Raw genomic sequence first — 13,643 nt, forward strand, 5'->3', positions numbered from 1 at the left:
TCCTAAGGCCATTTGTTGCTAGGAGACAGGCACAGGCAGCCTGCTCTGATGGCTTCCTAGACAGTCTCTGGGGACGGGAAGCCCATCTGGCCCTCTTCCTATGAGGTGGCTGGGGAGACTGGTGGTGGGCATTGGGGATGAAGGATAGATCGGCACAGTTTGGGCATGTTGGGGTGATCAGGCTCAACACCAGGCTGTGGGGGCTACGAAGTCTAGCAGAGTCAAAGGAATGAGAAAAGACAAGAAAGTGGGACCGGGGGCCAACGCTACTATGGAGGCTGTGAAGGCCCTGAGCTCTGGGAACCCAGGCTATTTATTGGTCCTCAAACAAAGAAACACATGGTGAGGATGTGGGGATTTAAAGGAAGCAATGTATCAAGTGAATGAGCTGCAACTGTGATGGTGTAGCATTTTCTTTGAAATATATGGCTACTTGAGATAATGGGAGTGCCAGAAGCAAGAAGCCAGCAAGTCTAGCAGACATGCAAGCCCTGCCTCAGCTTCTCTCCCAACACTCAGCTTTTCTTCCAACAGGGCAGAGTAAGCAGCAGGAGGTCTCAGAGCCTTAGGACTAGAGGGACTCCGGTACCTCTTGGTCAGGATGCTGAGCCCAGAGAGGGCAAGATCCTGACTTGAGGTCACAGAGCAGCAATCCCTGGCAGAACTAGCATTCCTTTTGGAGAAATTCAGAGTTCATGGTCCCAGGAATCACTCATTTACTCATGCATTCATTCAGCAATTACATATTGAGCATCTACTGTATGCCAGGCCCACTTCTAGCCCCAGCATACAGCAGTGGACAAGACAAACCAATTCCCACCTCAAGGAGCTGATGCTGTGGTCACAGAGGCAGAAAAGAAGTGAAGAAGATCACATCACATGATGCTAAAGGCTAGCAAATAAAATTACACCACATGGAAGGTTGGAATCACTGTGTCCAAATGGTGGCCACTAGCCCTATGTAGCTATTTGAGTTTCAAGCAATTGGAGTAGTTGAAAATTAAGAGTTTAGCAGAGCTGCAGCCATGCTTGCAACTTGCAGATGCCGCGTCACTGTCACCACTACCTTGCTCCCATCCCTGCCACAGCCAGGGGGGTGCTTGGTCACCCTGGGCTGTGTCCCCGCTGTGGTGCCATGGCAGTGGCCACCAAGACTGACAAAGAGGCTTGCCAGGAGGCCTACAACCTGGCGTGAGATGACGGCTTGGCCGTCATCTGGGTGGCTTTTAAATATGATGGCTCCATCATCGTCCCTGTCGGGCAAGGAGTGGAATACCAGCACTTCATCCCGCAGTGCACAGACGAGGTCCGGTGGCTTGCCTTTGTGTGCGTCACCACGGGGGATGCCATGAGCAGGAGGTCCAAGTTCGCCCTCATCAGGTGGGTCGGTGAGAATGTCAAGACCCTGGTGAAGGAGGTCGTACAGGATTTTGCTAAGGAGTTTGTGATCAGTGATCAGAAGGAGCTGAAGGGAGATTTAATGGAGAGCAAACTGAAGAAGACTGGAGGAGCCAATTGCGATGCCCAGGCGGAGTAACCTCAGCTTCCCCACCGCCCCTTGTCAAAGTCATCTGTCTGCTCCCTGGTGGAGGGGACCTCTGGCCTTAGCTACCAACCCACCAGCCCACCAGGGAGAAAAGAAGCCATGAGAGGCAGCATCCGCCACCCTGTGTCCACAGCCCCCACCTTCCTGCTTCCCTTAGAACACTGCTGTGTCCTATCTCATGAAGCTCATGGAACTTCTTTCTTTGATCTTTTTCTTTTCTCCCCATCTCTTTTGTTCTAAAGAAAAATCATTTTGATGCAAGGTCCTGCCTGTCATCAGATCCGAGGTGCCTCCTGCGGTAACCCTTTTTCCTAGCATTTCTCTTACATGTGATGAGGCTGCCTAGTGGGATCTGCATGGCCTCATGTTGCTTCCGAAGCCTGGGTTTGTTTTGCCATCTCAGTTTTCTTGGGCCCCCCTTCCTGTTTACCACTGAGGGGCAGCTGGGGCAGGAGCGGCGCCTGGTGACTGCAGCCTTCATAAGCACACAAGTCCATTCCTGTAGTCAAGTGGAGACCTCCTGGAATCTGCCCCGGGCTCCCTCTTCCCACCTTCATCCAGAGTTGCCTAAGTTGCATCTCCAGCAAACGCAGGATTGCTCAGTGGTGAGAAGGTTAGGTCTGGCTCTGATGGAATAAGACATAAAATTTGCCTTAAAACTTGCCTGGCCGGGTAGATCATCTGAGGTCAGGAGTTCAAGACCAGCCTGACCAACATGGTGAAACCCTGTCTCTACTAAAAATACAAAAATTAGCTGGACGTGGTGGTGGGTGCCTGTAATCCCAGCTACTCGGGTGGCTGAGGCAGGAGAATCGCTAGAACCCAGGAGGCAGATGTTGCAGTGAGCTGAGATTGTGCCATTGCACTCCAGCCTGGGGGACAGGGAGAGACTCCGTCTGAAAAAAAAAAAAATCTTGCCTGGCAGTGGCTTTGCTGCAGGGTCTGAAACCACCCATTCCCACCCTCTTGACTGAATTCCTAGTGTGACACAGAGAAGGGCAAAGGTCTGAGCCCAGAGTTGACAGAGGGAGTATTTCAGGGTTCACTTCAGGGGCTCCCAAAGCAATGAGGGTGTTAGGGAGAGAGGCCCAGGGTGGGGACTGGGAATTTAAGGAGAGCTGGGAACTGATCACTTAGGTTCAGGAAGCTTCTGTGCAAGCAGCAAGGATGGCTTGAGCCAGAGGGCTACTCTGCCTGTGGTGCTAGCTGTGAGCAAATCCCTGGGATCACAGCACCACTAAAGCCCATGGCTTCAATCCTACACCTGCACCACACATTCAAAAGGATCGTTTTGGTTTTTGTTGTTTGTTTTTGTTTTTTGAGACAGAGTTTTGCTCTTGTTGCCCAGGCTGGAGTGCAATGGTGCTATCTCAGCTCACTGCAACCTCCGCCTCCCAGGTTCAAGCCATTCTTCTGCCTCAGCCTCCCGAGTAGCTGGGATTACAGGCATGCGCCACCATGCCCAGCTAATTTTTGTATTTTTAGTAGCGACAAGGTTTCTCCATGTTGGTCAGGCTAGTCTCAAACTCCTGACCTTGTGATCCGCCCACCTCAGCCTCCCAAAGTGCTGGGATTATAGGCGTGAGCCACCGCGCCCGGCCTGTTTTGTTTTTAAAGAAAGATGAGATTGTCCTGGTTCTTCATGAGAACATTTTATAATAGCTCTTTTTCTTTTTTTCCTTGCTCATTTCATTTTGGAGAAGAAATCTGTACTGTATTGGGATTGCGAAGAACATCTCTGCACTCGAACAGTTTACAGAAAAAAAAATTGTTTTTCAAAAAAAAAAAAAGAAGAAAATTAAGAGTTCAGTTCTTCCATCACAATAGCCACATTTCAGGGACTCGTTAGCCGCCCGGGGTGGCTGCTGTGTTTCACAGCGAACGGGGAGCATTTCCATCACAGAAGGAACTACCAGACAGGGCTGGTGTGGGGAGTGGACAGACGGCTGGGGGCTCGATGGCCGAGGACAGCAACATCTGGGCTGTCCTACTGAGAAGGGGTGGCCACATGGTGACACACCAGGAGGAGGGGACAGCAGTTGCAATATTGGCCAGACGGGGATGTGCTTGGTGTGTTCAAAGGACAGAGGGAGCAAGGGGAGAAGAGAGCGAGGTGGGGTTGGGGAGGTCAGCGGGGGGTCTCTGGGCGTGGATAAGGAGTTTCTGCTTTATATGGAGGGTGTCAGGAAGCCATGGGGAAACAGGTTAAGCAGGGGAGTGGCACGGTTTTAACAATATATGGAGAATGGATTTGTGGCAAGAGTGGAAGGAAGGAGCCCTAGGGAGGTGGCTATTGTGTCACAGAGAGGAAGGTGACTGAGACCTGGGTGATACGGGGGATGGGGAACAACCATAGCCCAAGCCTCAGGGTTCTGGATCCAGCTGTGCCTGAAGTTGATCCCCCCTCTCCCTCCTTTCTCCTCTTGGTTACTGGGCACCGACTTGAACACTCCTCATTACTACCATCCACCTATCCCCTCCCTCACAAAACACCTGACTGTCTCTCCTCCTGTCCCTGTGCAGAGCACTCAGATGGGACCTAGGCTTCCCTCAGTGCCCTAGGTCCAGTTTCTTTTGCAGAACTTTGCCCCTCTGACCGCATCCCAGGGCTGATAAGATAGCCCTGTCTAGTCACCTTGGAGTCCTGGGAAGATACCTTAGGCCACCTGGTGTTTCACTGACTTTCCCCACCAGGATGCTTTCCTGGAGCTGTGAGCAGGAGGCAGGAGGAACCAGCTGGCTCTGGGTCCGGGGGTTGGGGGTGACTAAAAGAGAAGGCTCAGCTTCAGTTGCAACCGGAGGGACTTTGGTTTTCTCTTAGGAAGAACTTCCCCTCTATAAAAGGGCCAATGCCATCCTCATGCATTCACAGTGGAGGGGATTTCCTAGGGCCCTAAGAATAAGGTGGAAAACCTGCTCCCTAGGGTGGACACTGAGAGGCCAGCTCTGCTCCTCAAACGCTGGGCACTCATTCCCCCTCAGAACCTTTGAAGCTGCAGTTCCCTCTGCCAAGACCCCAGGTGGCTCCTCCATCTCACTCCAAAGTCTCCTCCTGAGCGGTGATGCGGATTGCCTGATGAGCATGGTTCCCTCCTCGGAAGCACCTTGTCTGTCTCCTGTACTAGAATGCCACCTCCACAAGGGCAGGGCGGTTGTTGATCTTGTTTCTCTCTGTCCCCTCCTGTCTGACACTGTGTCTGGCACATGATGGATGTTCCCAGGAGGTTTCTGGAATGAGCAGATGTCTGGGGTGAGTGTGGGCAGGTGGATGCCATGCATACAGAGCATGCCAGGCCCCAGTGGGCTCAGATTCACCCTCTCACTGCACCCTCCCAGTGGGGATCAGGACTTTGAGGCTTGGAGAGGTGAGGTCACTCACCCAAATAGCACAGCCAGTATGTGGTGGCCCTGGTCTGGAGAGGCCTGGAGGGGACTTGGGAAGGTTGGAGGCTGGGCCAGGGCCTGTGGACACACTGCCTTTCCACATGACAGCTCTCCATCCATCCACAGGCCCTGCTTCCCCTGCCAAGTCCCATCTGGGGCTTCCCTGGCCACCCTAGGTCCTCAGGTACAATTGCACTGCAGGGCACTGGCCTACGGCACACAGCAGCAGGCCCTGCAGCCCAGATTCACACAGCAAGTGAATGAGGCATAGCTGAAAACCGTGCATATGGTGGCCTCAGCCAGGCCACACTGGGTAGACCCAGACTTGGGCAGGCATGTGGCTCCACCCATCACTGGGCCGGCAGCCCTGCCTCCTGAGTGCACCTGCTACACCCTGGGCTTGCACCAGCTGTGGGGACTGGAGCCGCCTCTCCAAAGAACGCAGCTCATTGTCAGCGATGGGGCAGGATTTCTTCCCAATGGCCACACCCAGGGGGGATCTGTCCAGACCGACAAGGGCAGCTGAGTGAGGGGCCTGAGGAAGGCTGACCCCTCCATCCTGTGATGGACTCCACCTGTGTCCACCCCATCCTGCCTCACTGCTTTGGCTCACTCTGTCTGTTGCAGCCAGTCTGGAGCCACACTTCCTTGCATCTCTGTGCCTCCTTCCAACTGCACGGACTTCCCTGGGCCACTTCCCCTGCCTAGAAGGTTCTTTGCCCATTGTTTCCATTTCTGCCAGGTCTTGGTTACGTGGTCTTGGTTGGAGGACAGTCTCTCTGACCGACACCCCTGCCAGTGAGACCCTCTCCCTGTGGCCTCCATGCTCAGAATGCTCATTCTCACCTGCCTCAAGGCCTTTGCACTTGCCATGCCCCAACCCAAGCTAGTCTTTCCAGGCCACCCTCTCCGAGCCAGCTCCCCACTTCCCCAAACAGGCTCCTCCATCCTTGGCCTGCAGGGCAGTTATGGTTGCTTTGCATATGGAGTTGGTGCTCACTATGGCACGGCCCTGCCTGTAAGCTGGGGAATCCAGCCATTGAGGAGTGCTTGCCAAAAAAATGAACAAGCACTGTGATTCAGAAAGGGTCCTGGGCCCACCTGTGTCCCCCAACACAGTGTATGACCTGGGCCAGCTCCCCCTCTGCACCGCATCTTCTCTGTCCACTGTGGTGGTTGGTCCCCAAGATTCCCAAGGGCCCTGTTGGCCCTCACCTTTGAAGCTCTGGGACACAATTATCAAGGGAGACCCACTGCCTACACTCCCAGAGCTGAGAGCCCAAACAAGGTCTTTTTATTTTTTGAGAAGGAGTCTCGCTCTGTCGCCCTGGCTGGAGTGCAGTGGTGTGATCTCAGCTCACTGCAAGCTCCGCCTCCCAGGTTCAGGCCATTCTCCTGCCTCAGCCTCCCAAGTAGCTGGGACTACAGGCTCCCACCACCACACCCGGCTAATTCTTTTGTATTTTTAGTAGAGACAGGGTTTCACCACGTTAGCCAGGATGGTCTCGATCTCCTCACCTCATGATCCGCCCACCTCAGTCTCCCAAAGTGCTGGGATTACAGGCATGAGCCACCACGCCCGGCCAACAAGCTCTTAAATCAATCAGCAGCATTACCTTCCAAGTGAAGAAAGCATGACCTCTGGCCTAGACACAAGGACAGGGCAGAGGAGGCTGCAAATGCCCCTGAGTGAGCTGGTTAGGAAGAGTCACTAGTTGCCTGCACCTGGAAGTTGAGGAACCCACAGAGAAAAGCAGGGAATCTCAGCTGGAAGATGGGGATGACATCAACTCAGACCCTCCTCTTTGGAAACTCAACCTGGTGAGGGAGAGTGGATATATCAAGATTTCTTACACCACCAAAATCAACTCTGGCTAAGTCCAGCCAAGGCAAAGCAAGCAAGGAATGTGCCGGGAGGTTATAGGTTAGTTCACAGAAGCAAAAGAAGAAGTAAAAAAAAACACATACTGGAAAGGACTGGTTTGGATATGAAATTTAGGTAGCCGAACTAATGGGAAGCCCTTGGATGAATGAATTCCCTCTGCTTCCATCCTCATCACTCTACTCAAGATCCATATTTCCTTAATATATAAAGAGTTGCTATCAGTCAATAAAACAAATGAAACTGCAATAGAAAAAATGAAATGGAAAAAATGTCCACGAGTATAGACATGAACAGATAGTTCACAGAACAGGAAGTAGAAATGGCCCTTGAGCTTATAAACAATGTTAAGTCTTATTTATAACCAGAGAAGTGCAAATGGAAACCATAGTTCAAGACCATTTTTCACTTATCACATTGGCAATCATCCAAAACTGTGATAACACTGTGTCACCGTGGGTGTGGGAGACAAGCTCTCTCCTACATTACTGGTGAGAGTATAAACTGCTATGGCCACTATCAACATTTTTTTTAATGCACGTGCCTGAAAACTTAATCCTACAAATTTACAGGGACACTTGCAAATGTGCTGATGGCCCTAGTACAAGGATATTTATTGGGGTATGTTTTTCTTGTAATGGCAAGATTGGAAACAATCTAAATATTCATCAGCAGAGGTTGGTGAGCTCCATAATAATGTAGCCACTCAGTGAACACTGCAACTGTGAAAAAGAAGAATGAGGTAGCTTTACATACTGCAGCCTGAAATGATCTTCCAGATAGACTATCCCATGAAAAAGCATGGTGCATGCATATTTGTGAAAGCCTCCATTTCTGGTCTCTGAATTCAGAACGCTCACCTTTGTCTTGTGTGGCTACTGTCCACTCTCCACCAGCGGTCACAGAAGCGTGACCCCTCGCACCTTCCCATGTGCCCCTTTCCTGGCCTCAATGGCCTTGGTTTCCAACTGTCCTCACCTATGACTCTTTGCAGCAAGACTGTCATCAGGCTATTGGAGCCCCTTGGACCTTTCTGCAGAGAGCTGGAAGTGTCCCCCCGCTGCAGGATGGCCCTTCGCTGATGACTGACGTGTACCCTTAGCTCAGGCTGGGAAACGGAGATGTGACTCTACTCCACAGTCCCCAGAGGGACCTGTTTCTGTAGGATTTTGCCTGGGGCCACAGCCTTGCATGGCTTCTCCCCTCTCAGTGTGCTACCCCCATTCCCTTACTGCTCTCATTGGGTGCCTGTCCTTCATCAGTCACTGCCATACAAATCAGGATCTACTTCTGGGGAACGTGACCAAGATAGCTGCTCCCTTACCCTGCTCCTTGCTTTTTGCAGGTGGGGTGTGCCTGCGTATGCAAGTGTATGATGCAACATGGGCACTGTGGTTCTTCCCATTTCACAGGTGAGGGACGTAGAGCTCCACAGCTCACCTTAGGTCCCAGGTAGGAAGTGGCAAGTGACTTTGAAGCCAGGTAGTCTGGCTCCAAGGCCAAACTCACATCCACTGTTATATTGAAAATAGCCAGCTGGGCACGGTGGCTCACGCCTGTAATCCCAGCACTTTGGGAGGTTGAGGTGGGCAGAACATGAGGTCAGGAGATCAAGACCATCTGGCTAACACAGTGAAACCCCGTGTCTACCAAAAACACAAAAAATTAGCCAGGCGCGGTGGCAGGTGCCTGTAGTCTCAGCTACTTGGGAGGCTGAGGCAGGAGAATGGTGTGAACCTGGGAGGCAGAGTTTGCAGTGAGCTGAGATCATGCCACTGCACTCCAGCCTGGGTGATAGAGTGAGACTCCATCTCAAAAAAAAAAAAAAAAAGCAAATAGCCTACAGAAGGAAAGCTCCAAGTGCAAGGAAAATCTGCATTGTCAAAGCAGGCCAAGCAGGGAAGATCATTTATTTTCCCTAAAGATTGTATTCTGTGGTCTTCCCTTCATAAACACACATCCCACTGTCAGATGCAAATCCTAGAGCTAGAAATGGGGCATTTAAGATAAGCAGAGCTCCTGGGAACAGCACGTTTGCAGAGATGGGAAGGGACCCTCCCACTGGTTTTGGTTTCTCCATGGCTACGGGCAAAGCCTGCCTGCTCTGCATCCGGGGATCTTGGTCAGGTGTTGGAATCGGTGGGTGGATTGCTGGTACATTTGCACTGTGTCCTAGAGAGCCTCTATGCATTTCAACTCTGATTCACCTTCACCATCTACATGCAGCTCCCAACCATAGGATCCTGCCCCTGGCCCTGAATCTCCCGTGTCCTGGCACCAAGCAGGTGAGTCAGCCCAAGAGGAGGAAGGGCTCCCAGAAGCCAAGTCCATGCTGGGGTGGCGAGAAACAACTTTCCTATGCAAGGAGGTACCCGAGCACACCCTGATGATCAAGCCTGAGCCCCCTCACCTCCCCGAAGTGTGCTGGAGGAAAGACAGGCCAGAAAGAGGCGGCAGTCTTCACCCGCTGTGGTTGAGTTTCTCACTCGTGCCAAGTTTTACATAAGCTGGGGACCATGTGCTTCAAGGCTAGAGGTCTTGGCGGGCCCAGGGCCTTGGAGGGGCCTGGATGACCAAGGGGTCCAAGGCTTAGGCCCTGGTTCTACATGGGGAACCTTGGGAAAGTTGGAAGCCCACAGCCCCCACTGAGGAAGAAGACATGGGCCAGATCTTTTGCACAAATCCTGCCTGTGCTCCTTGACCATCCCTCCCCACCAGGGCCATGGTGACCAGGCAGGCAAGAGCCTCTGTCCATTCATGGGACCAGCATCCTGGGAGGGCCCTGGCCTGAGAGAGCTGCTGCAGGGGACCCTCATGCTGGATGGCCGGCCACTTGGCACCCTTTTCTCTGTGGGGCAGGAAGACATTTGAGAGCCACCAAAGACGGGCAGGAAAAACAAAGGCCACCACAGAGGAAGCTGAAGGCAGAAAGAGATGCAGAGAAAGTGGGAGAAACACAGCTGTGCTTTGTGGGGGCCCTGCAGGGACATTAGCTCCCAAAGGGGCAAGAGACGGTGTCCCCTGAACTTTGATACTCTGTTCTCCTTGAGGCCTGGCCAGCCCTGTGGCTCCTCGGAGGAATCTGGGTGCCTCCTGTCCCGACTATCTGACAAGCCCCAGGTCAGAAGACCTGAGTTCACCTGCGCTGCCACTTGTAACCTGATGGCCTCGGCACCCTTGCAGGGCCTGAATAGCTGCCCTTTCCACCTGTTTCCCAAATTTTCCACACCACCCAGAGGCTCATATTCGACACCACAGCCTACAAGTCAGCCAGGGGCCTTTGGCCACATGTACTGATGATGAGAATCACTAGATTGTAAGCTGCAAAAATGCAAGGACAGTGTTTTGTTCCCGCTACCCCCTGCACCTGAGGCCCAGCGAGGATTGCTGCTCGGATGAAGGAGAGCAAGTGTTCGTGGAGCTCCTTGCAGAAGCCATGGGATGCCCTTCCTGTGCCTTCTCAGGTTTAGTTCTCAGACAGCCCCACTTTCCAGATGAGAAAACAGAGGCTAAGAAAGGAGAATAAAGTTGTCCAGGGTTACAGGAAAGTAATGAGGCTGGGATTTGAACCCCAGCCTGTTGGACTCAACACTTCCTCTGAAAAGATGAGAAAAGTGGGCTGCCTCCTTCTGGCTTCGGGAACTGGCAGAGAGGAGCAGAGCTAGGCTGGATGCGTCACCTCCCCAGCTCTGCAGCACCCAAGAGTTCCCAGGGTCCTCTTCCTCTATTTGGCTCTTTTCTTCTCCGGACCCTCCCACCTTCGAGGACTGGACTCCTTGCAGGGAGTGCAGAGCAAAGAACAGAGGAGGCCCATCTGAGGAGAGCGGGCGGGAGCAGATGGGGCACAAAGAGAGCCCCCAAACCTGAGCCTCACCTGGACAGCAGCTCCCTGCAAGCTGAGCCAGGGCCCTGGGACACTGGCTGAGGGCAGAGCATGCCTTCCTGGTTTGCTGGGCAGAAGGCTGATTGGGCTAAATGGGCTTTGTTGATGGTGGCCCTTTGTTCCCCCATGGCGGCTCCATCTGAGGAATGTTTTGGAGGCTGTTCATTCTCCTGCTTCCCCTGCTGCCGCCCCAGAGGCAAGGAGAGCAGCCTCCCAGTGGCCTGCTGCTTTGTAAAAGAGTCAGGTGTGGGAGGTTGCATCACGTGCTTCTCTGGACTCATGGTTTGCAAGGACGTGTGACAAGTGTGGCTGTAGGTCAATGAGCTGTGTGCAGCTTGGTAACAGGCAGTGGATGGGCCCATTATCTGACTATCTGACAAGCGGGAGCAGCAGGTGGCTCGGGCTCCAGGGATGAACATGGGGCAGCTGGGTCTGATATAGGCAGGAAGGAGACATCAACAGCAGCAGCCCTGGAGTTGGGGGGAGCCAGACACAAGCCAGAGATGCCCAGATGATCTGTTCTGCAGAAATAACAACCACGAATCCAGGGCTGGACCTGGCTGTGACCTGGCCTAGCCAGGGATGGTTAGCAGCAGACGTGCTGATTGCACTTAGGAAGGGCATCAGGGGCCAGGCGCGGTGGCTGACACCTGTAATCCCAGCACTTTAGGAGGCCAAGGTGGGAGGATCACAAGATCAGAAGTTCCAGACCAGCCTGGCCAACATAGTGAAACTCTGTCTCTACTAAAAATACAAAAATTAGCCCAGTGTACTGGCATGTGCCTATTGTCCCAGCTACTCAGGAGGCTGAGGCAGAAGAATCTCTTGAACCCGGGAGGCAGAAGTTGCAGTGAGCTGAGACTGCACCATTGCACTCCAGCCTGGGTGACAGAGCAAGATTCCATCTCAAAAAAAAAAAAAAAAAAAAAAAGGGCATCATGGCTTCATGGCTGGGCACAGTGGCTCACATCTGTAATCACAGTACTTTGTGAGGCCGAGGCAGGAGAATTGCTTGAACCCTGGAGGCAGAAGTTGCAGTGAGCTGATTGCACCTTTGCACTACAGCTTGGGCAATAAGAGCGAAACTCCATCGAAAAAAAAAGGAGGACATCAGTGTCAGACCAGAGTCCCCGGGCTCTGCACCTGAGGCTGCTGTGAAAGGAAAGCAATAGGGGCTCAGGCATGTCGAGGAGGTAGGTGGGCACATGGAGGTGGGGCTCCAGGATGGGGCCATGAACACAGCAGGTCTTGGAGCCTTCTCCTTCGGGGCAGGGGCAGGGGTAGGAGGACGGCCACGTGGTTTCACCACGAAGGGCCTGAGAGCATGGCATGGAGGGAGAGGCCCTGTGCTGGCAGGTGGAATTCTCCAATTGCCTTAAGCAGGCCTGGACCCCAGGGCAGGGTGGCTTTCTCAGTCATGCAGAGGGGTCCTTCCTCTTCCCTTGTAATCAAGTCTTTGTGAGTGGGATCAAGTGGCCCTGTTAGGATATGGGCTGGGAAGAGTCTTCTCATTTCACTGAGGAACAAAATGGTAGACCTTTGGTGACATCTCTACCACTTAGGAGTTCTATCCAGCTGCAAGTAGTAGAGCCCTAGAAAATAGTGGCTTCAATAAAACAGGCTTATTGTCCCAGGTCAAAGAAGTCAGTGCCTTCTAGAACATGTATGGCAGTTCTAGACAGTCATCAGGACCCCATAATTACTCTGTCTTTCTGCTCTGCCATATTTAGGGTTTGGCTTCTACCCTCAAGGTCCCCAAATGGTGCCTGGAGTGCCAGCTATCATGTATATGTTCTAGGCAGGGAAAAGAACACAGGTTAGAAAGGCACATACTGGGATTTTTTTTTTCACATGGATTGGCCTTTTTGGAGCCCTCCTGAAAGTCTTGGCCAGTAGCTTCTACCTGCACCTCACCGGCCATCCATATTTGCTAGAGAAGCTGGAAAAGGGGGTCTCCTGGCTGCTCACCCAGCCACCTTGAATCAACTCAGAGTCTGTTACTAAGACAGAAGCAGAGCATGGACACTGGGCAGGCACTCAGCAGGCTCTTGCTCGGAATTCAATCCCAGTTTTCCTTTCCCTTGTTTGGGATATTGAGGAACAAGGAACTCTCTAACTTAGCAGTAGCTCAAAGCAAGTAAGCATGATTTCTGGAACCAAGTGTTTTCCATGGCGTATTTGCTAATGTGATTGGTGCTTCTCCTTCATTCTAGATAAGCTGTGAATGCTTGGGAAGGGTGCACAGGCCTTTCCTTAGGAGCAACAGGCACACATGACAGCCTGTCCCCCTCCTGTGCTCTCTGACATAAGGAAAGGTTCCATTACCTGGCAGTGTCAGATGGTCTCCAGCTCTGTGGGGGGAGTTTGTTCATGAGTCTTGGGCAGGTTCCAGAAGCAGGCCCTGAGACAAGTATTTGTGTGCAGGTGGTTGATTAAGGAATCCTCCCGAGGTCATGGCAAGGGAGAGGAGAAGGGGAGCAGGACAGGGAAGGGAAATCATTTGAGCCAGATGTGATTTCAGGAGAAGCCCAGCTTCAGCCCGACTCTGTAGGGAGCTCCAGGCAAGGGAGCCGGGCCCTCAGACTTCTGCCCTGGTCAGGCATTAGCTGAAAATGCCTGGGGCAGGGGAGGAGGGATAGACTCCCAGGTGCTCCTGCTCTCTGCCTGTATGGGAGAAGCAGCTCCTCACAAGTGTGTGCCACAAGGAGAGGACGCTGTGCAGCCCAGATGCTGGGAGATGGGGGCACAGATCTGATAAGAGGAACTTAGGGGGTATGGGCTGAACAATAACAGCTTCCACTGCATCCTGTGCCTCTTTTATACCCACAACTCCCTGAGAGGTCAGATGGGAAAACTGAGGCTAGAGGAAGGAAAGTAATTTGTTCAAGTGTCAGAGCTGGGATTCTAATGCAAACCAGATGGCACCACAGACTCAGGAGTTATGGCTA

The 13,643-nt window shown here is 52.6% G+C and overlaps 1 pseudogene; it reads left to right on the forward strand.

Moving 5' to 3' along the window:
- The first annotated feature begins 1,042 nt into the window (after positions 1 to 1,042).
- Positions 1,043 to 1,677, forward strand: LOC129051155 (coactosin-like protein; annotated as a pseudogene).
- Positions 1,678 to 13,643: the final 11,966 nt, after the last annotated feature.

The sequence above is a fragment of the Pongo abelii genome, chromosome 19 (genome assembly GCF_028885655.2).
Source record: "Pongo abelii isolate AG06213 chromosome 19, NHGRI_mPonAbe1-v2.0_pri, whole genome shotgun sequence".
NCBI lineage: Eukaryota > Metazoa > Chordata > Mammalia > Primates > Hominidae > Pongo > Pongo abelii.